Source organism: Pteropus vampyrus, unplaced genomic scaffold (genome assembly GCF_000151845.1).
Source record: "Pteropus vampyrus isolate Shadow unplaced genomic scaffold, Pvam_2.0 Scaffold57, whole genome shotgun sequence".
Taxonomy (NCBI): domain Eukaryota; kingdom Metazoa; phylum Chordata; class Mammalia; order Chiroptera; family Pteropodidae; genus Pteropus; species Pteropus vampyrus.
In genome coordinates, this window is record NW_011888838.1 from 1,693,197 (window position 1) to 1,716,647 (window position 23,451).

Consider the following 23,451-nt stretch of genomic DNA (forward strand, 5'->3'; position numbering starts at 1 on the left):
TATGTATATTCCCTGACTAGTTTAATATTTCCCTTATGCCTGTCACTATGAAATTAGTAGAGCAGTACTTATCTTTTCTTGTACTTTGGTTAATTCTGATTTATATTTGTAGAAACAAAATTATACTCCTCAGATGAGCATAGCTGGGTGCTGTCTCTGATTATGAACTTCTCAGAAATGGCCTTTGGGATAAGAGACTTGAATGCAATCCCAGTTCTACAACTTTCTAGCTCTTTTATCTCTCTGTTAAAAAAAAAAAAAAGTAATGACATCTACATTGCTGATTTGGAGTGAGGAATAGGAAGTAAATAGAAAAGTACCTGATAGTCTGTGCATTTAATGGATAGTAGCTGACACTGTTAATAATAGTATTAGTAGAAATGTCCTTAGCTACCATTAAAATTTTAGCTAAATCATATATTATTTTCTTAATTGCAGAGTTCTTGATGAGCTATCAAAATTAGTAGCATTTATTGAAGCAGTAGAGAAAAGTTTCACATGTCTTTTTGTGTTTCCTCTGTTCTTTCCCTCTCTTTTCTAACCTTTTATTAAGTACCTATTTCTGAACTTTTCCTCTTAATCTTAAAACGTTATACTCTAATAATTCCCCACCACAAATCATAATCCTGACAGGAAAATATTTTTGACAGCCACCAAGTACAGTGTCTGAAGATTAACTTTAAATCATGTATAAAATGAAAGTAGCAATTTAACTTAAGACATTTTAAGTTAGACTCTTGATCATCTTTTCACATGGTATCAGCAGCTCTTTAAGCTTTAACTACATCAGAATTTTCTACAATGTTGTCATCAAATCAAGACATCATAAACTTCTAAGATTTAAGAATGCCTATACTTTTAAAAGATTTACAATCCCAAAGTTTAAGTCCTTATAAGATTGCTATAAATGCAGATGAAACCTTGAAACTGAGATCTCAAGTTGCTTTAAAGACTATAAGTATGGAAAAGGTAATAAATAAGTCCAAATTTTAGAATTAACATCTGTATTTCAGTGACAATTGCCAATAAGAGGTCTTACAATGTGTGACTTTTACCTATTATTATTCAACATTTATTTTCAAACAGAAAGAGTGTACAGTGTGGTAGGTGTTAAAAATGAATGAAAAAATAAGCTGCACATTAGACAGCTGACTTAAGTGTTTTAAAGTATGACTCAAGAAAATGAAAGTCAAGTAGAAAGGGTACCCCTTTCTGTTTGATCAGCTTGTGTTGGTGTCTCTGCGTCCCGCAGTGACAAAGTGTGTTACTATTCAAGACAGCCCCAGTGACTCCACAGTAGGCTGAGCCTGTGAGAATCGGGGAGAGACTCAAGCCCAGTTTTTGATGTTCTGCTTGAGTGGGTAACTTGAATACTAAAATGTATTCCATTGACAGCTAACCCTGTAAGAGGTTTTTCAATAGTCTTCTGTTTTGGTTTGGTTTGTTTTTTCCTTCTTTTCCTTTCCTCAGAACTCTTCCAAATTCTTTTGAGTGAGAGGAATTGGTCTTGATGGTCATCTTTTGTAAGAGATTTTATTTCTGGCAAGAGTAGAAGGGCTCAACTGGTATACATTTATATTTTTTCTTTTTTTCAATTTTTCAGTGGTCTTGATTTGTCAATAGCTGATGGCTGTTGTTTGAACCTTGACTCAGAATACTGATCATGACTTCAACGAGTGGACAAAGAGTCTATTGAGAAATGGTTCTGTGTTAACATGAGGCATGTGTATATCTAGACTTTCTTCTTTACATTGGCTTTAACTGTTAAGTTGAAACTGTGTATTGAGTTTTAATTATATTATTAACCGTAGTTGACTTTGGAAGAATAACTTAGGCAACTGTTTTCTTTTGAAATATTACACAATAATTTTTTGAATTTTAGGCATTTTCAGTTAAATTTCACTTTAATTTTCAATATTTTTTATGTATAACAATTAAATATTATTTTGCAGCATTCTAAAATACTTCATGTTTTGTGATAACATCTCAGTTGTCATATGGATAACATAAGATTTAATTTATAAGATTTAGTACATTGAGTGTAATTCCTTATTTCTCTCTTAAATGCAAAGACACTTCCAATTAGCTTTAGGCCAGATGATTAGCTTATTGGGAGGTTACTGTGTTTCTCACCTAAAGAATCTCTGTGAAGGATGGAAGTTCACCTAGGCATTAAAAAAAAATAGCATTTAGAATACCATTAGGATTCTGCTCCCATTGCATGTCCCTACCCAGACTACCAGTATTCCTTCCCTCTCCTACTGGATTCTTTCTAAATTAGGTACCCAGTTTTAGATCAGTCTGTTGTCACCACCTTAGTGAAATCAGTTAACTGTATTGTAGTTCCAGTGTGGATGGACAAATAGTTTGAAGAAGGAAAAGCTCAATTAAGAGAGGAATATTGTCCACAGAAAAAGTCAGAGGGTCTGATAAAACTTGAATATCCAATACATGATCCTTTGTTAACTGAGATAGATCAGGCATTAAGAGAATTGGTTAGGAAAACCATTAAAAACAGGTTTACTCTTTTTCTGTAGCAGCCAAAGTAATCTTGGAAAATAGTTTTCTACTCATTTGACCCAGAAAACCCAACAAAAACATGCATATCAAGGGATTCAAATGTACACGTTCAAAAACACCTGTGAAATTGCCCAAGTTATCAAGGCTATGCATATCTGAAAAGCCACCAACTATCTGAAAGATGTAATTTGCGTAAGCAACATATCCCATTCTGTCATATGATAGTGGAGTTGTCACTGTACAATGCCAAACAGGCACTAGACACAGATTCAGTGACACATAGAATGCTGAATTTTTGCTACTCACACTTAAAAAGCAGAGAAATGCTGATCTTATAGGTTTAGATGTAAATTATTTAGGCATTGAATACTTCCAAGTAAACAATGCCCCCAAGATATACCATTAGACATGGAGCTCGTGGTTGAATTAACTCATGTGTGAGCCCCACCTGCCACCTTTAGATGGTCTTTACTGAAAAGGAACAGATTGTTTGTAAACCAAAAGTGGAGGTTGCACAGAATAAAATGTTACTCTGGAAAAAACTAAATTAACAAAAACTTATTGACTGAGAATAAATAGAGCATGGAATAAATGAAAATAGAAGTAAAAGCAACAAAATAGTTTTGCAAATACGAATCCATCTATCCATTTGAGACATCTAATTATTTTACTTTTGTTAGTGTACTCGTTATGTCATGCTACTGATGGGAATAGATGTTTATTCAAGTAAATTTTATGTTTAGAGGCAGAATACTGAAAAGTAGATCAAGTAGGATATTTCAAATAATTGAGTATGGATAACTTTATTAGCTGCCTAGAGAATCCAATGAAAATATACTTCAATCTATCCAGTAAAAATGTTATTCAAATGACAGACATCTAACATGGATCCATTATTACAAAAAATAGAGTCTGGGTAGTGTTTTATGCTGACACTTGCCCAGCTGAAGTAAAATGGTGCTTTAAAGGTATTATTTGTATAAGATGGGAGACCTCTTAAATTTACTGTTTTTTATTTTTCCTTATTCAAAACAAAAAGTTATGTTGACTCTTCATTTTTTATTTTTAAGTACCAATCCAATATAAATAGTAACACATAATTTGGTGTATTTTTAAATGTTAGTTGAAATATTAATGAGAAAAATGTCCATGTACCTTTTTTATCGTTGCAAATCCTTGAAGAAGAGAAAGCACTAAAAATTAGTAGGCTGTCAACATTGTATTTTTATGGTTTGACATTATTAAGCAAACTTTGCGACTATTTCTTTTTTAGGTGCATTTGATTAAATATGTGATTTTATCTTGGTGAAATAGCCTGCTGGGCTGCCGACAGTAGTGTTCAGAAATGAAATTTGCTTAGAGCCTCTGAGCAGACATTTATTCAATGAGACCTTTCTTGAATAATGGATGATAGTGAGATTGCAGTGGTGTGTATGTGTGCTTTTTTCCTTGAATATAGGGGTGTTGAGATAGAACAACAACAACAAAAATGTAATGGGGTATGAAAGAAAGCATTAGGTTTATAAATGAGAAATTATTATTCACTTTATTACAAGTGAATGAACTATCTGTATGAGGGACTCAGGGTATCAATGTCAGAGGATGGTATGCTAGTCCATCAGCTTTGTATTAGTAATCTTGCTATGTCACTTCCTTTTCTGCTACTCTCTCTTTGCGTGGTAATGTTATTCTGGAATTCCGGCTACTATCCTAATGTATATCATTTATGTATGCTCTTTTGATTCTATTTGGGTGCTAATAATAGATGATTTTTTATTCCCATTCATTATTCCCAATGCAGCTATTCTACATTTAAATGATCATATTACAAATAGAATTTTTTTCTGATTATAGCACGTACTCATGTCAAATACTTGTGTAATACAGAGATACATAAAGTCAAACCAAAAATCACCTAATATATCATAACATAGTGGTACATAATGTTCACAGAGATTATTTCACACTAATATTTTTAGCTTGATTACTTATGAATTTTATCAATGTAATATTGTATTTTACCTCTGTGTTTGTTTCAGTGGAATTAAAGGTAAATTATAGAGATATAGTTTTTATAAATCTCTCCAATTTCCCAATGCCATAATTTTTTTGAAAGCATCTTTTTTTAATATTGTATAATATTTCATAGTATGGATATACTATGATTTATTTAAACTTTTTTTCATGTGGATTGTCATATTTTGCTAGGATAAGTAATGTAAAGCTTGGACCATTCTCATGATTTGTGTAGAACAGATTCCTTGAAGTACAATTAGTAGGATACAGAGTAAATAATTACTGTTTGACTTTTACTACTTGGTTACAGTGATTCACATGCATCATTGTCTTCTGTGTAACTAACTGGTCCTCTCAACTTTTTGGCAATTCTTTCTTAAGGATGCTGACTCTCAGTTATGTCTAGTTAGTAAACTGAGTAACTTACTAATGGTTTGGTAATTCTTAAAAATTATTAACTCTTGTATGTATCAATTTATAAAGCTGAGGCCAGTAAAATAGTAACAAAAATTAAATTTACTAGCTATTAATATTTAAATAGGACTGTGCCTAATGTCTCTGAATTTAACAATATTAAAACAAAACTATGCAATGAAACTGATTTATGAAGGATAATGAAGTCTACCATCCGCTTCATTTGTCCATAAACTTTCATAGTTTTGTTCTCTGCTCTGAAAGGACCGCTTATCTCATAAGCTAATCTGAAATATGAATTTACCAAAATTCTTTACCATACTTCTTGTGGAAGAAGAAAATTGGTGGACTTTGGGCAATCTTAAAAATTTAAATATGAAAAATAGTAAATTGTTAGTAAACACATTTATAATAATTGAAGTTTGTCTATAGGAGAGAGACCAGTAAAGTAAACAGAACATTGTGGTTCTTAATTAGTAAACATGAACTCAATTTTGCTAGGTGTATGTTCAGTTAGAGATTTGCTCATAGCAATAAAAGTGAAGTTCAAAATACAAGGTATTTGGTAGCTTGTAAATCAAATAGAAGAGGAAAACGAGTCTAGAATGCAACTTTTTATCATTCGTTCAGTAATGCAGTATTTACTGAATTTGATTTCATTAATTCATTCTTTGGCCAGAGAGATTAACAGCATCTTTAAACAGCATCTTTGTGACATCTGCTTCCAGTCACGAAGACATATATTTAAAATACATTTCCAGGAGTCAGATTGGAAACCTATTCTTACTTCCCTTTCTATATTATCTTTAAATCTGCATCAGAACATATGTCTAGGACAGAGTTTAATGCTTGATTAATAAATGAGTGTATAACTTCATGAATGTGTTTTATGGATCTAGAAGAAACAACTGAACTTGAAAGCAGTTTTTGAAGTTACTGTTGTAAGATGAATTCAAGTGCCCTTGACATTTGGTCTGTACCTGTATGTGGAATAATAAAGGCATAGAAGGCATCTTCTATGCAAACTTGTTTCCTCAAAAATAAACAAACAAACAAACAAACAAACCCATTTTGATTAGCAACTCCCCATTTGCTAATCAAGGGATATAAAGTTTCAGTTATACAAGATGAGTAATTTCTAGAGACCTGCTGTATATTTTGCCTGTAGTTAACAACATTGTATGGTATTCTTAAAAATCTGTTAAGAGGATAGATCCCATGTCAAGTATTCTTACCACAATAATAATAAAAATAAAATTAAGTTGTCAAGAATTGTAATAAGTTGCCCAAATTGATATGTCTGGTTTATAGCTTATGCTGTCTTCTTTCAAAGAATTTCTTTGCCCTTGAGAGTTCTCATTTCTGATTGATTTTAGTCATGGCATTGTCGCTAAGTAGCTATATCACACTGATCATATAACTTCTTTAGGACTGTTTCATTTGCAAATAGAGGATAGGAATGGGGGTTCTTTTTCTGTAAAAATTCATGAGATAAAATAAAGTGGTAAAGCTAGTTAAAATAGAATACCTCTGCTCGCAAGTCACTTTTTTCCAAAAAAACTTAATAGGTAATTGATTTTATAAGAATTTTCCTATTACATCCTTCTTAAAGAGCTAGGACACGGTATTGCATGTGGCAATAGCATATTTTAAAAAGATCATATAGGTTAGACATTCTTTTTGTGAAAGTTTAAAAAGAAATCGACACCTGAATGTATTTTATATTTTTTAAAAATGTTAAGGATTCTAATGAAGTTTCTTAATATCATATTTCTCTGCTATTGAGGATACTGTTTTTAGCAATTAATAATTTTAGGATTTGATAAAGGATTTGAGATAGTTTTTTATATCAGCTTTTTCCCTTATGTCTACAGATCAAGTAAATTCTACATGTAGAGCTTCAAGTCTATGGTACTGTTATCTTAGATCAAGGCAATTTCATCATCTTTTCATTTAGAAAGCAGAAGTGTATATGTAGAGTATAGAATACTCAGTGTTTTCCTTTCACTCCTTTTTCCACATGGCTGAATTTATTTACACAAAATTATTACTTATTATTTTAAGGTTGAAGCATTAATTTGTATTTAATTCTACATTAAATGAATTTCGCTGAAAGTAATAAACACATATATAGAGAAATACAAAATAAAATATATATTAATGAGAAACAAAGAGGTAAAGTAGAAAGAGAGCATTAGCTTGGTTGTCAGAAATGCATGATTTCCAACCCTCTCTCTACATGACTCAGGGAAAGTTACTCAACCTCTCCATGCCTCAGTTTTCTCATACGTAAAATGGAGATAAAATAATGCCAGTTATTGTGAAGATTAAATGAGATAACAAACATTAAACCTATAGCACACTGATAGCTTTTATTGATTTTATTAATTTTTTCCTCTGTTGTTGAAGCAGATATCTTCTAAGTGGGACTCTAAATCATTCTGCTTTTTTTTCCCCTGTAGTTCCCAAAAGAGCAACTTCATTAAATCATTAATTTTGTCAGTCACCATCTAGTCATTAGCACCAAATGTTTGCAGGATGCTGACATATGGAGCATAACATGGCAGAACGAGCCTCTGACTATATCACTTGCAAAATCATAGAAATAAAAAGGTATTAAGCAATGTAGCTGTCATTAATTATTTAGTTAAAATTGTGGTTGCTGTTACGAAGGTTAAGTACAGGATGCTACGGGAGTTACAGCAGCAGGATCAGACATTGTCTGAGTTGGGGGATGAGTGGGATCTGGAAAGATTTCCCAGAGCAAACGACATTTGAACTGAGATAGGAAGGTTGAATAGGCAGCCTTAGAGAATGTGCTGGTTCACCTCTTCCTTTATATTCTGTCATCAGAAGAGCTGTTCACAGATCCAAGCATATTCAGTGAAGGTTAATGGAGCTGAGGGAAGGGAAGATTGAGCATAGTTGCTTCGCTTTGTCAGTAGGACAACACACTTTAAATTTTCATTTTGTCTACAGCCATGCTAATCTGAACAAGCCCGATCCTGTCCGATCTCAGAAGCTAAGCAGGGTTGGGCCTGGTTAGTACTTGGATGGAAGACCACCTAGGAAGACCAGGTTCTGTAGGCATAAAAAATAAAAAAATCAAAGGGATTGTAAGCTGACAAGGTCCTTGCAATCTGTGAGGTCAACTAAGGGTTGCCTCGCCTAAAAAAAAAAAGAAAAGAAAAGAAAAGAAAAAAGTAAAAAGAATAAAATAAATTTTCATTTTACAGGGAAAGTGAATTGACATGGGGAATGTTTCAATATCAGGTTTCTGCCTGTAATACTCAATTTCAGAATGTGATCAAATAAGTTATTTGTTGACTATAAAGAATGATCAGGCACTATAGTTTTGAGATGAGGAGACTACTTAAGATCTATGTAGATATTGAAAACAAGATTTTTTAGTTTAGCTTTGGAGATGTATAACTGTGTGTTAGTGACTGGGAGGGAGTTTTACTCCAGAAGGTTAGTTTCTGTTAATCCTTATCCTAACTTCTCCCCATTCCTATTGGTTTATTAAATGTCTGCTGTAGAAACGAAAGAACTAGCTTTAGGAATACCAGTGCTAAAGTTTGGCAGTGCTATGGTTATGACTCTTATGCTATGGTTACTTGTCAAAGAAAGTAAAATATAAATCTAGAAAAAAATCGTTAAGAGAAATGTGGTATTTTCATTTAGTAAAGACAGTAGACTTTGTCTATTACCTCTGCACTGCTACAATTAAGCTTATTTAAATTTTTGGAAGGCTTTCCATAGTATGTCATGATAAAGCTAAGTTCAATGTTATTTGGAGTAAGTTGTTTAATATTAATAAAGTAATGGTAAATTATGTTCTACTAAAGAGATGATAGTTTAAGAGTGAGTAAAATGGTAAGTGTGGTTCAAGAAAAATTATTTTAGTGGAATAAAATTTTTAATAGAGAAAAAGTACTGTAGTAAGAAGGTAATAAATTTGGAATCCTTAATCTTTTTTGTCAGTTTCTCTACAAATATACATTGTATGCTTCCTATGCAACAAAATTAAATGTAATTGTAAAAGAAATCAGAATAGGGAACTACTGAGTTTTATGAGAACATTCGACCCAGGGATCTCAGGCATTCCAGATAAGTTTTCTCATCCTACCACTCCCAGGAACATAGGTAGGAATTGGTCAAGCAGACAGCCTTCCTGAAGAAAGGAAGCTCCTGTCTTAAGGCCTAGAGTAAGAATGAGTTTGGTTCATGTAAGAAACTCAGAGATGGTCCTAGCAACTGGAATGTAAGAATGGAGAGAGGAAGTGATATGAAATCTGGCTGGAGAAGTCAATGGGAGTTCAAAATTCGTAGTGTTTTTTGTTAAGATTAAGTATTTTCCACTTCATTTTAGGAGTAATGGGGAGATCATTAAAGGTTTTGAGCAGAGAAATAACAAGGTCATTTTACAAAGATCATGTTGTTGTCTGTGTTTTGTGTAGATGTAATCGGAGGAGACACCAAGAGGAGATAAGGAGAGAGCATTTAGATGAGAGTCGAAGCTTCTGCCATACCCCTTCTCAGCTGGGAAGTGTAGGATAGAGTTTGCTTCTTTCTGGCCTCAATAGATTCATGTATAAAGAAGGAGTGTGTAGTAAATAATATCCCTTTCAACTCTAATATGCCATACTCTGATTATAAAGACGTGAAATAGCTAAGTGATGGCGATCATTGTTTAAGTGTCCTTATATGAACTTGTTATTAATTTTTACTGCTCTGCTTATTGATGTACTGTTGTAATGCTTTATCCAGTTGTTTAATCAGGTTTATTTTTTACGTGAAAGTTAAAATCTGTTCTTCGGAGACATCTAACTAGTTTTTTATACGTTTGCATTTTAAATGCTACGTACAAATTATGAAGTCAGATGTTGAGACTGCATTTAATTTAGTTAAGAGGGTTCAAACGACAAATTTCTTTTATTTTGGTCAAAGTAATTTATTTATAAATCCTCATTATTGAAATCATTCAAAGGAATTCCTATTTTAACAATACCTGAAAAAACAATAAGTAGTTCATGTTTCTTGCAACATTGCAGTGGTCTGATAGTCTGAGTGACAAATGCAAAAACATTGACTGTATATTATTTAAGACATTTTACTTTTTATATCTTTCATCAATAATTTAAATATTTTATTTCCCTCTTGTGTTCTGTCCTCTTAATTCCACTTAGCCCTTTGTTATATCTCTTTTATGGTATTTGTGCCAGTTTATCACGGCTTTTGATTATTTTCCTTCTGATCTTATACCTCTATAAAAATATAAATTCCTCGAAGGCTGGGATTGCTTTTAGTATTTTCATAACCTGGAGTACCTGATTATGGAAATAACATTTGTGCTTTATGTTGGTAGGCTATTTTCTTTAAAAATGGGGTTATAATGCTAAATCATCGTATATGAAGTGTGCCTTGTATGATTAAAAAAATTAACAGCACTGACTCTAATAACTTGGTAATGTCAATGAGACTAAGTGATTTAGAACATGGGCTTTAGGGTCAGGTGAACTTGAGCCTAAATTTTGGAATTACTATGTAACAGCTGTGTGACTTTTGGTCATTTTCTGAGCCTCAGTTTACTCTCTATGTCATTGGGCTAATGATATCTATTTCATAGTAGGATTGTGATAATTAAATTAGTTTCCATAATATAATACACTGCCATAGGTTTGGTTATTATATATGAGAGTCAGATAGGATAATAGGTGCTAACACCCTTCATGTAGCAACAAAGAGTGGGACAACATGATTCAAGCCATCTTTTTTCCTTTGCTCACAAACTTTTTGCAAAATTGATACTACATTTTATACCTGTTGCTTTCAATCATTATGGCCTTCCATTTGGAATCATCTTGTCATGTTACTTCATGTATAACATACTATCTTTTTTATCTCTAACACATTCTGAAAGGAATAATTATCTAGCAATTTATAAGATACAAATGGAAGCCTGAATATTTGCAGGCTGTCAGAGAAGAATCCCAGAAATGCTTTTATTATTTATTTTTTATATATTCTGTGAGCTTATAGCCCTAATAGATATAGACAATTTGTCTACAAAATACAATTTGTATAGTAAATAGTTCAAGACACACATAGTCTTCCCTTTTCCCCAATATACATTTTCCCCTAAATCAACTATTTTTAGGATTTGAAGAAAACTGTTTATTTTAAAAGAAACAATTTAAGAAAATACTATTACTCTCACACGCAAAAAATAACTGTTACAGAGGACAGGGTATGAGTTCAGGGTCCTTTATCATGAATAAACTTCTCTCGCGTTGAATACAGTTTTACAAATGCATATGACACAATGAGGAATTATAATTAAGTAATATTCGGCACATTGGGGGCTTTGTGAAAAAAATATATAAGTGACATGCATAATAAAAATAATAGTTTTTAAAAATATTTTGAAGCCAGGCATTCTGAAAGCAGTTTTAGATGTGTATAAACTAGGATTTGGTGCTCTTTATACTTGGCCTGTGAGAACTTGCTCTTCAAAGGTAGGCTTGTAATATGATATCAATATTTGTATCCTCTTGAAGAACTGTTATTTCAATATAAAATATTCTCTGTTCTCTAATTATAGTATGTAGAAGAGATACAATTTTAAACCTCTCTTGACAGCTGAAAGAACTTTTTAAAAGAATACAAAACCTTTACGTTCTTGTTCTGGGTAGCCAAACTTAATTTATTATTCTAACTTCTCTAAAAGTGAATTAATCATTTTTCTATGTTTTTGGTTCTCTTATTGGAATTAACACTTTCTGTCATAATTAAATTGTTTTATTATTTATTTTTTTTCCTGAATGTTGTATTAAAAAGACTATTAGACACAGTATTACATAGTTAAATGTGTTTAAAAAACTCATTTTGAATAATTTTGGGTAATTGTAGCAATATCAATGTCATTAAGTTTTTATTTAATTCAAGATAAAAAGTATTCCCAATATAGTTTTGTCTAGCTGTCAACTTAGATAAATCCATTTCAATCAGCATGCTCCTACTTAAATAAAAGGGGAATATAATAACATTTTTCTAGCTACATTTGTTAAAAATAAATAATGATCTTCTATGTTGTTAAGACCATGCTGTGCCAATTCTATCATAACCATAATTGCAGAGAAGCCTTTTAGATCTTTATTTTTATGAATTTTACTTTTTTTTTTTTCCTTCTGGAGGCACTGAATTTGTTTCTACTTTTCATTTATAAGTCTCTTTAGATTTGTCTTTGTCTTATAGTATCTTGGGGCTACTTGTTAAGGCAATATGGGGTAGTTTAATTCTCCAAATATAATACTGTACATAGTCAAGATTCTTTTTTCCTTCCAAACCTGAACCTCTATCTTTACCTTTCTTTTAAGTCTGTTGTCATTCATGGGAGACATTTAATTATTAATATTTTATATGTCCCCTGTTCTCTTTTATTCTTTAGTGTTAGTTAAGAAAACTGTTTCCAGAACTGTGCCTACTTGTCAGAAAATGGTGTATAAAGTAAAACACTGAAGGAAAACAAAGTCCAGACTAACAAAACAAAACAAAGTAAGGCATAAGGCCCCCCAAAATAGTAATTTCAAGCTCCATTAGAAATGCCAGTGAGAAGAATGGCAGGAAAGCATGATAGGTACAGGGACCAAATTGATAAGCAGTGAGTTTACATATTCTAGTCTTCTTATTGTGCAGTCAAGAGCGATGGAAAGGAAAACAGACCATAAAGTGAATAATTTCCTCTTAAGACAATATCTACATCACTTTTTTATCCTAATAAGAGTGTTGATTTTAAATGTATATTCTCTTTTACAGGCCTCAAGTATTATTATATACTAAGAGTTATAGTAAGATGTTTGATATTATGGTTGTAATTGCTGATTTTTGCCAAGTGTATGGAAAGCTTGTAGGGAAAATTGTTAGTATAGCAGAAAACCACCATTAGCTATAATGATTACTAGAGCTAATTAATTGTTCCAATTTATGTGGTGGTTTCTCTAGGTTATTTACTGAGGAAATATAGAAAATGAAGATTGAAAATTTCCATCTTTACAAGTAATTCTTAAGGATGAGTCTCAGATTTTTTCTTTTGAAAGTCAGATTCTCTCATGTCAGGTTTTTTTTTTTTTAATGTTTATGTCTTCTTCAGAAAGCATATTTTGAAAGGGTTATTCTTAACTGGTGGATAGAAAATTGGTCGAGAGCATTTCACAAAATTCTCTTTGGAGAGAAATTAGAATGCTAAGGAAGAGAGGAAAATCGTAGTTATAGTTTTATCTCCTTTTGCTTTTTCTATGACATTCTGAAGAAAGAGTAGAAAGCATTTTTGATTGGCTCTTTCCACAGTTCTGGATACTACTTACAATATGAGAAAAGAGTGATGTAAAGTTGTCCTTTTATGGATTTCTCATTAGCCTTCTTGTTTCAGTGACTTGATGAATTAGAAATAAAACAATACTCATAGCTTCTCCTGGAACACAGTGGTTTTGAATGTAGGTGTGGAACTAGATTGGTGAGTAGTGGTGTTAGTCAAATGCATATTTGTGTTTAAGATTTGTATGTCAACATCGTGGGTGTTTTGCCCACACACTATGGGGTAACCACATGTATTTGAGTTTTATATATTTTTTTCCTGCAGTGTTGAGGGTGTATGTCTTAGTGTTTTTGACTTAGTGATTATCTGGGCAGAAGAGGTAGGTCTCTTTGAGTTACTTTGTAATTCTTACATTGTCTAATTTCTGCCTGCCTCCCTATGTCTTGTAAAGAAACAACAATCCAGAAAGCAAGCAGTCAGCTTCCAAGGGCAAAGTGTTAACAGATCTCAGCCTTTAAATGAATGATTTGTGCAATTGGCCAGATATTACATTGAGAAATGTGAGTTCACAATGTACTAGGTAAGTGTCTCTATACTTGTTAACATTTCATTTTAATTTCTTGATGCATCACTTACTTGGTTAATACATTTTCTACTTATAAAATTTCTATATTTGTAAGTGAAAACTTATTTTTGGGATAACTTCTTAAAGTATAATTTTCATTTCAAGAAATAATCTCTGTGTATATCTGAGTGGAGTCTCAGAGTCAGATTTGATAAAAATATCATATTTAATATACTACCTTTATTATTAGTCTTCCGGCTTTTGGAAAACTCTAAATGTATTTATTTTCTATAGCTATATTTTTTGAGGGTAGACTTATAAATATATTAAGTGTGTTTATATGCCTTTATTTGGGTCTTTATTAACATTTAAATGTATAGTACATGAAAGTGGGAGCCACTCTTTTATTCTTTTAAAACTTATTACAATTTTGCCATAGTAGTGGCCTGCAGGTTTAAATGTGTGTGTTTATTTGGTCCACAAATTAAAAGTTTCCAAATTACAGATTTATTGCTTCTTATTACATTTTGTGTTTGTCTTTTTTTTTAACTAAAGGTAAGAAAAATGGACTGGGTCTTCCAGATTTTCTCTGGAGGAAATAAAAGTTGTGTTATAAATTTTACATTTTTTAAGACCAGGAAAAAGTGTATGCCTGGGGAATGGTGGTGTTTAAAATGTATGAGTAGAGGTTAAAAATTAATAGTGGTCACTTACAGGTGCAGAAATGAACGCATAACTGCTCACTGGTGGGCACCTCCTTGAATTCTCTGAAGACCTGGTCCAGGATCAGCATCATGGCTAACTTCTCTGCCACCCTAGGCTAATAGTCATTTAGTAATCCTTGACAGGGCACCTGGGGAATGGTGGACACCAGGGGTCTAGCCCTCCAACTAGATAGTGACCCTTAACTATTTCGGATGCCTTCTATTAAGGCCAATGGAGCTTGAAACAGTTTGTATATGAAAAGGGAAGGGTCCTCTAGTTCATTAAACTTTGTCTTCTAAATGTAACACCAGCCACCCCTGCCTGCATGAACCCCCAAACATTGTGGAGAGCAAAGTGCTTCTCTTTTATGCTCCTTTCATTCTGTTCTCCAGAACTCTCATTTCTAGCCCAGAATCTGCTTTATATTTTATCTCTTGGCAAAGGGAGGAAAAAAAATAATTTTATCATTTCACCGTAAGTTGTAACTTTAGGGTGAAATCATATTACTTGCCTGCAATTTAGCAATTTGTACTCTGGTGCTTTCAGCATAGTTAGGTGGAACAGCAATGCAGTGATCCCAGGTGTGGGAACAGCCACATTTCTTTGGTATCGGATTGTGATGTGCCATTTTCTAGAACTAACTGTGGACTAGTTAGTTCCCAACCAAGCCTTCTTTCCTGGAGGTGATAGCACTACAGTTAAGGGGCTATGTAAGACAGACAATTGTAAAAATGTTCCAGTATTTTTGTAGCTTCTGGGCTAAGGTATGGCTTTTCCATCTGTCCCTTTCTTATCTCTATACTGATAGGGATGTTATTTTATTTTTTCTACTTCATCCCCTTCAACCTCAATGCTGTCATAAACATAATATCATTTAATTATCAAGTAATATGATTCATTTTGCAAGATGCGTGAAAATCATCCCCAGTACCATAGTCAAAATTTATCCGTGCAGGTAATTTCTAATACCACCTTGCTATTCAAATTAGCGAAATATAGATTATTATATTTTAATAGGCATTTGTTTAATAGGCTTCTCTTTTTTTATTTCTTTCTGCTATTTTAATGATATCTGGTTTAACTCCAGAGCTAAGCTTACTTCATTCCTAGAGAAGCAAGGTCAACAGTCAACACTGTCCTTTCAGTGACATTCTTAGCTCATCAAAGTCTTTGGATTTGATTCTCTCTTTTCTTTCCTGGCCTATGGTCAGAGTGAAAATCCAGTGACTATTTCCCTAGTCTCTCTTAATATCTTTTCTACCACTGCTTTCTTCCTTCTTGTTCTCTGAATTCTTTTACTGAAAGCTCTCAAGTTCTTATGTTTTCATAATAGCCTCTCAAAATGCTCCCCACCCCAATCTTTGCCTCCCCAAGAATTACCATCTAGAATTTATGAAGACATCCTGAGTTAAGGGAGAGTTACTTTTGCCAAGCTTAGATCTAGTTCTTTATTGTTCCTTTTCAGTTCAAGTATTAGCATAAACATTAACATTTCTAAACCCAATTACAATTATCATGCTTCCCATCAGACATTAGCATAGCCCTTCCTCCTAACTTGGTGAGAACTGTCTCAGAATCTATACTATCCAATTGGCTGAGATTAATGACTACTTCTTTAAAAGAAAACACCATGAGTTTATTTTAGTAATAAATAGACAATCTTTCAACGTGTAACAGCAAATAAATCATTTCATTTTGAAGTGTTGGATGAAAGAAACATTTTTTTTTTTTTTTTTTTGAGATCTCACTTTGCTTTCCACAGTGTCAGAAATTTGTTTTCTGTGCATCTGTGATTATTTTAACTTTGGGGTCATTAATAGCAGAACTGAGATTTAATGAGTATATAGCAGAAGAGTATTCATTTTATGAGACTCTTCAGATACTTGACCTTAGGTGAAATACAAGTAACTACTACTGAGGCGAATAACTTCTGAATTATAAAATAGAATATATTTGACTTTGGTTTATTGGCCTTACTTCATGGAAAGATGGAGATGAAAAAACTACTTGAGGGACAGTTTAAGTGGGAATGTGGCATGAAGTTGTAATTTCACTCTGCTCTGGAGATATTTAGGTGTTAGTTGAAAAAGAAAAAAAAACAACTAATGAGAAATGGATACTCTACAAAATTCAACTGTTTTCTACTAGCCCCAGAATAAATAAAAGTATATGAAAGTGAAGCCTCATTATCATTGTAAATTGAGATATTTAAACCTTTAATGAAGATGACATAAAAAAGATATCCTTACTGAGAAACCATATTTGACCTCCTTTTGATATTTAGAACTAGATTATTTTACTAATTTGTGCTTTAGTAGTAAGTTATATATTTAATAATCACAAAATCTTTTTTATTTTAAATTTTGTTTTCTGGAGCTTAACATGAGTTCTAGTACCTAGCACATAATACATGCTTCATAAATACATGTTGCATGAACAAACGGGTAAAGCTTTGTTTTGCCTTCACGAAGATGTCTGCAAAAGATGACTTGGGGAATTTTTGCCTTTTCTTTTGGCAACACATTTTCCCATAAAGTGTTTCTTATCTGTTAGAATTATGTTACAATCATAATGAGGGAAAAAATGATCTATTTTTAATTCTTCCCTTGACCGAGCTGTGTTTTGGAATTTTTTAACTAATGAAATACAATGTTTTTCTTCTCAAGTTCGAATGTAGATTTTAATTTTTCATTCATAGCTCTCTCTTTGTGAAACCATTCTTTGTAAAAAATCAAAGGTTAATAAGCCTTAATTGTTAAACACAGTCAGTAGAAGCTGTGAAATGCTAAAGCTTTGAATATTTGAAATGGTCACCATTTGATGCTCTGTGACATCCGGACTGCTCAGCACTCTAAAATTTTATGTTAAAAGCACTGAGGATTTTTTTTTTTTAAATGTTATTTTGAAACAATTTTTAACTTAGAGAAAAGTTGTAAAAAGAATAAAGAGTTCTCATATGCCTTTTAATCAGCTTATTCTAATATTTCCATTTACATAACTGCTAGGGTCTAAATGTGTCTCCCCAAAATTCAGGTGTTGAAACCCTAAAGCCCTATGGGACGGTACAGAGGCGGGGTCTTTGGGAGGTCCCTAGGTCATGAGGGTGGAGCCTCAATGAATGGGATTCCTGTTCTTTTAAAAGGGCCCCCACACAGCTTCCTAGCCCCTTCTGCCTTGTGAGGACACTGAAAAAGCAGGTGGCCTATGAATGAGGAAGCCCTTTCAAACACCATATCTGTGTCTTTAAGATCTTGGACTTGTAGCCTCCAAAACTGTGAGAAATACATTTTTGTTTATAAGATCCCCGGTGTCTGATATTTTGTTATAGCAGCCTGAACAGACTAAATAATAACTATAATTCAGTGATCAAAATCCAGAAATTAACATTGGTACAACACCATTAACTAAATGCCAAATTGCAGATAGTATTCAAAATTTACCTATTTTTTTCACCAAAGTACTAAGGATATTAATAAATATGAAGTGATTTACAGTTGGAGTTCTGTAAGATTGATAATTTTTGGCCTTTATTTACTTTGTTAAAATAATAATGACAGAGCTTTGACATACTTCTTTTAATACATAATGCTATGAGAATGGTTTTCCTTTTTTCTTATCCTGAAGTACATATTTGGATGCTAGCATATGACAAAAAGAATACCATTACTGTTGTAGGAAATTTAAAAATGTTACTGATGTTAACATTTTATTTCTATTCCCATTTAAATGATCGTAGCATGATAAATACAGTATTTTCAAGAAGTCATAGATGTAGAATCAAGTTAAATATTCTCCTTTGATATTTAGATCTATAATAATATAAAGTTATATACTTCATCAATCTCAATCATAGTAACCACTATTCTTATAGTAGAAGACTATAACTGGTAAAATATATATTTTCTGGACTAAAAATAGGACTAAGAGGAACTTTTTAGCATAGTAAACCATGATTGATGAAAATTCGGATTATTTTTAAAAGATCTTCCTTGGTCTTTAACATTTTAACAACCTATTATGTGAAGAAAATTGTCTTTATGCCTAACTAAATATCGTAGCATAAATTAAATCTTATTTTGGCAACAGGAGTTTATAGATTGCCGGCTCATTGAGGGAAGGTTCATTTCCTATTTACATTTATATGCTTGGCTGAGCCTGATATCTGGCACAGGTACAGACACAATAAAAGTCTGTTTGCTTGAAGGACATGGTGCTGTAGAGGAAAAAGAGGAGATGTAGAGGTTTGCTCTGTTATCTTCCAGCCTGTAGACCTAGTCCCTGACTATTTTAAGGTGATCTCCAGTGCATTCCTCTTTCTTACCCAGTCATATTATACTACCATCAGTGTGCCAAATATGTTCAGCATTTCATGTGTTTGTATCTTCACTTATGTGCTCATTAAAGCCTGGTTTATCTCTTTAAGAATAATGAGCAGTTATAAAATGACCTATGCCAAGTGCATTGTATAGATAGTAAGTTTTTGAAGTAAATCTTTCACATAGTTACTAAGAAAATAAAAATAATTACTCTGGTAGCCCTATTTAGACATCATTAGCTTCATCATATTGCTTCGAGAAAACAAATTTTTGGCTAGCAAGGATTTTTTTAGATTTGAATTTTAAATGACATATTTCTTGATCTTCAGATTAACGCTGGAAGTATTGCTGTTTTTCCCCACTTATTTTTTTTTCTTTCAACTGTGTGTGCTAATTTTAATTTTGTAAATGTATGAAATAAAGCCAGGCTAACATCACATGACTTTATAAGTAAAATTCTAGAATGTACTAGTGTCTGATCTTTAACTGTTTCTAGTTATGGGGGCTTAATAATGTCTGGAAGTCAGTATCTTCTGAGTTTAGTTTTTGGCTCTAGCAAATATTAAGCTTGTGACGGCATGTTCCTGAGTCTCTTGAAAATTGAGGGTTCTAGATAGAATTGGCATCAATAGTGTTAAGATTAATGAGGTAACATTTAAAGCACATAGGACACTATTTGGTCTATAATAAGGATTTAATAAATATTAATTATTATTTTAAAGAAGGCATAATTTTAGAATTTTAAATAACTGTATGTCTTATGATAGTATTTTGAGAGAGTATTTAAGATAAATTAGCAGAAATATCCTTGCTGGGTAATTAGAAGTTACATTATTAAAACTGATATCACTTACTTTTGGTATATTTATTTACATTTTAGATAAAGAAGAGATTTGTTAATTTACTTTTAAATGAATTTAGAGACTATCATCACATGTAAATGCTTTATCAAAATATAGTTAAGAATGGGTTAGATAATCTGGCAGTCACATCAGCACTAGGAAGCAATAAGGAAAAGTAGAGAGATGAGAATAAATTAGGAGTGGTATGACAGAAAAGATGAAAGTGATAAAATAATGGTGACTTTAATAAATTTACCTCTTACTGCTATAGTAATAAAAATACCACTCAAGATATTTTTATTTTTCTAAAGAAGAAGAATATTGCTAAATCCAACAAAATAAAAATCACAATGAGATAATGTAAGCAAATATGCCTGAAAAGATTTAGGCAAATAGAGCTTTATCTTATTAATGTCATAATAACTCCAGAAGTGAGTAGTTCAGAACGTAGTAGGATCATGAAAGTAAGGCCCCAAACTTTTTTTGCTTTCTGGTCTATTAGCTTTACCATGTTGCTGGTCTACCATATATATATTCATGGTCACAACATGATTCTTCACTTTCGGGCCTTCACATTCCAGGAATCCTTTTCAGCCATGTGATAGGGGGGAAAATGTTGTTGGGAGGGGTTGGAAACTATATTGGTAAAGGAAAGCTTTCCTAGAGCCATCCCCAGCTAGTCTGGGGAAGCAAGTAATTTTTAAATAAGCACATTTATACTCTGAATAAAATTAAGATTCTATTACTTAGGAAAAGGGAGATGAGTGATAACTGACCAGTACTTTGTATAGAAATTTTTACAGTTTTTGGCACATAGTGAGTCCTCCAAGTCTGGTCGCCATTCTACTATTATTATTATTGTTAGTATATTGCATTTGAGTTCTTTAAGATCATCAAGAGTCTCTTTTTGATTACAATGAAATAATACATAGTAGAACTATCAAATATTGTAAATACTCCAAATGTTGCAGCCTTTCCCTATCCTTTATGAATTTGTAATGTGAGATTAATTGCATAAGTTATTGAGAAATTGTAATGAGATTTTTTTCCAGTTTATTTAAACTTTCTTCCCCAGTGTGTTTCTTTTATTTGCATGTTATGTTTACAAAAAAGGGCATATTATTATTTATCTCAACCCCCTGTCATATATAAGTTTTATAGTAGTAAAGCTTTACTTAGCTATCCAATACAATATTTACTGGACACTGATTAGAAGTGTGTATCCCGATATGCCTAATAATATATCAAGGCATATCAAACTTGCAAATCAGTTTCAAAAATTTTACTCTTAGAGAAAAAAGTACAGCCTCCTGGGGGGAGAGTGGAGATAAGAACTAGGTGGGGTGGCTTAGGCTCCTTAGGCAGGCTTTCATCCCATGCAAGCATCCAGTCCACACAAACATTTATTTTTCAGGGGGACAGGGGCGGGGGAAGGAAATGGAAGTGTATGGAGTGGCCTAACACAATGAAGATTAGTAGAAAGATGTTTGTGAGGAGATGGTCATAACAGTGGACAGGCCTGGACCCAGGGAAGCCAAATAAGCAGTTTGTGACAATAAGACTAAATCCACATGACTGCTGTGGGGTGGACTTAAGCTGTTGTTATACTAGCATTCTTCACTGGCAATTGGGTGGCGCAGAAACTGAGGTTGGAAAACATCCTGTGATTACAGGTGAGAGAGTCTGAAGAATGAAGAGACCAACAGCGCAGTTGTGATTCACAGAGAAGTAATTTATGGAGGTTGTTGGGAGGCAGGAAAAACAAAAACAAAGAAAACCAAACAATCTCACAGAGTTGGGTCTTTACCTTTTTCTTTCTTCAGGAATACTATAATTTTCCTCATCTTTCCTGTTTACCTGGCTATTTTAAGCTTATCCTTTAGGTCTTAGATTAGACATTGCCTCCCCAAATCTGAATAAGGTTGTCCCATGTATTTCCTTAGCAACAGAACTTCACTTGCCACAGCACTTCTCAGGGCTTTCGTAAGCAACTATTTATTTCTCACAAATTGTATCCCTGTTCTTCATTTTCTCCTCTGGGTCTAGCCCACTTTCTGGCATGTGGTAAATGATAAATATAAATTAATCAAATGTATCTATAGTTTCATATATCTGCATTATAATTTACAGTACCTGGGTAGGACTCTATGTGAGTGTATAAAACTGAGGAAGTTAATTATGACTGCGACATACTATTGCAATGCCAGAATGAGACCACTAGCTTGAAATAAGAAAATGGAGGAAGCACTGTTTGACAGAAGCATTGCTAGACAGATAGATGAAGGAAATTGTAGAGATATGACCTTTTGTAAGTATTTAACCTTTTAGAGCCCCAACTTCCTAATGTGAAAACAATGGCGAGAATGTTGGTATTTCCTACCTGGGATTGGTGTCGGGGTTAAATGTGATGATGTGTATGAAGCACCCAGAATTATGCTTGTTATAGGGTAAGCTATCAAGTATTTTTAAATATTATATTATATGTTCTTATCTGGATTTAAAAAGATAGAATATGGATTCTAGAGTCTGTTTGTAGGCTTGAATTCCGGTTCTACCAGTTACTAGCAATGCCACTTTGGAAAATAAGTTTATTTATTTTTAAATTGGACTAATGACAGCATCTGCCTCACAGGGCTATTATAAGGATTGAATCACTTAATACATTTAAAGTGTTTAGTGTAGTGCCTGACACTAAGAAAATGTGCTTTAAGATACTGTTGTTCTTCTTGTTGTTGACGTTCTTCATATTATGTTAGAGAGAGTTTCTCAGCTTTTATCAGAGGACTCACCAGAGTATAGCCAAAGGAAGTATTATGTATTATGGAACTGTCATCAGCACCACGACTTACTCAAAGTTGTAATCAATCAAGATGACTTTGTTACCTCCTTGGCAACATCAGTGGGAATGGTGACAATGCCTCAGTAGTGCTTTACTAGAGCCCTATTTGCAGAATTATGTGCTTGACTATTTTTATAGACTTTAAAAACAGATTTAGTTATTTTATAATTCATACTAACATTAATCATGAAAAAAGCCATTGTCTAGTTTATTTGACTACATTAATGAAAATGTAAATATCCTTAATAATAATAACAAAACCTTATATTTAACATATTAAAGTGCTTCCACACACGTACTTTTACTTAGAAACATGCCATCTATTTAGGAAATTGTGAGTGATTGAAGTCATATGGGTTAAATTCTTACAGTTCTATTTTAAATTAATCTCTTTTTTTTTTCTTCTCTATTTTAGTTTCCTCTGCTTAAACCATCTCTCTTTTTAAGGCTATTGTTTTTCCCCACTCTTTATACTATGTGCTACTTCTACATTTTTCTTCATTCATCTCTTTAATTGTGAAATATGCTAGCTGTTCTTCCCAGGCTATAATGCAAAAATTTTTGAGTTGCACATAATATTACATTCACTAATCATATCTTCATTATCTAGACCAAGGAGTTGAAGTTGTTGACAGGTTTAAGTAACTTATCAGAATACTCCCAGAGGACCAAACAATAGTAATGAAGTTAACATGAAAGTACTGTCGAGGAGCCCCTGCGGTAATGTGCTCTACTGTGGCAGACGGAAGGCTTTTTAGGTTAATAGTCATGAACCCTGGAGAAGGATAGTCATGAACCGAGGAGCATGCTGGGGGTGGTCTGGACGGTATATGAGAAGATATAATGAGATTAGTTGCCATGGTACTGACCATGAGAATGTTCCAGAGTTACAAGTATCACATTCATCGTTGATTCCT

General features: G+C 32.8%; 1 protein-coding gene and 1 pseudogene across 1 annotated transcript in view; both read left to right on the forward strand.

The window, feature by feature from the left end:
* LOC105292456 (adhesion G protein-coupled receptor L3) overlaps positions 1-23,451 on the forward strand; it is a 610,351-nt gene that overhangs the window by 6,622 nt on the left and 580,278 nt on the right. The gene's annotated exons all lie outside the window — the stretch shown is intronic.
* LOC111740080 lies at positions 7,922-8,040 on the forward strand (annotated as a pseudogene).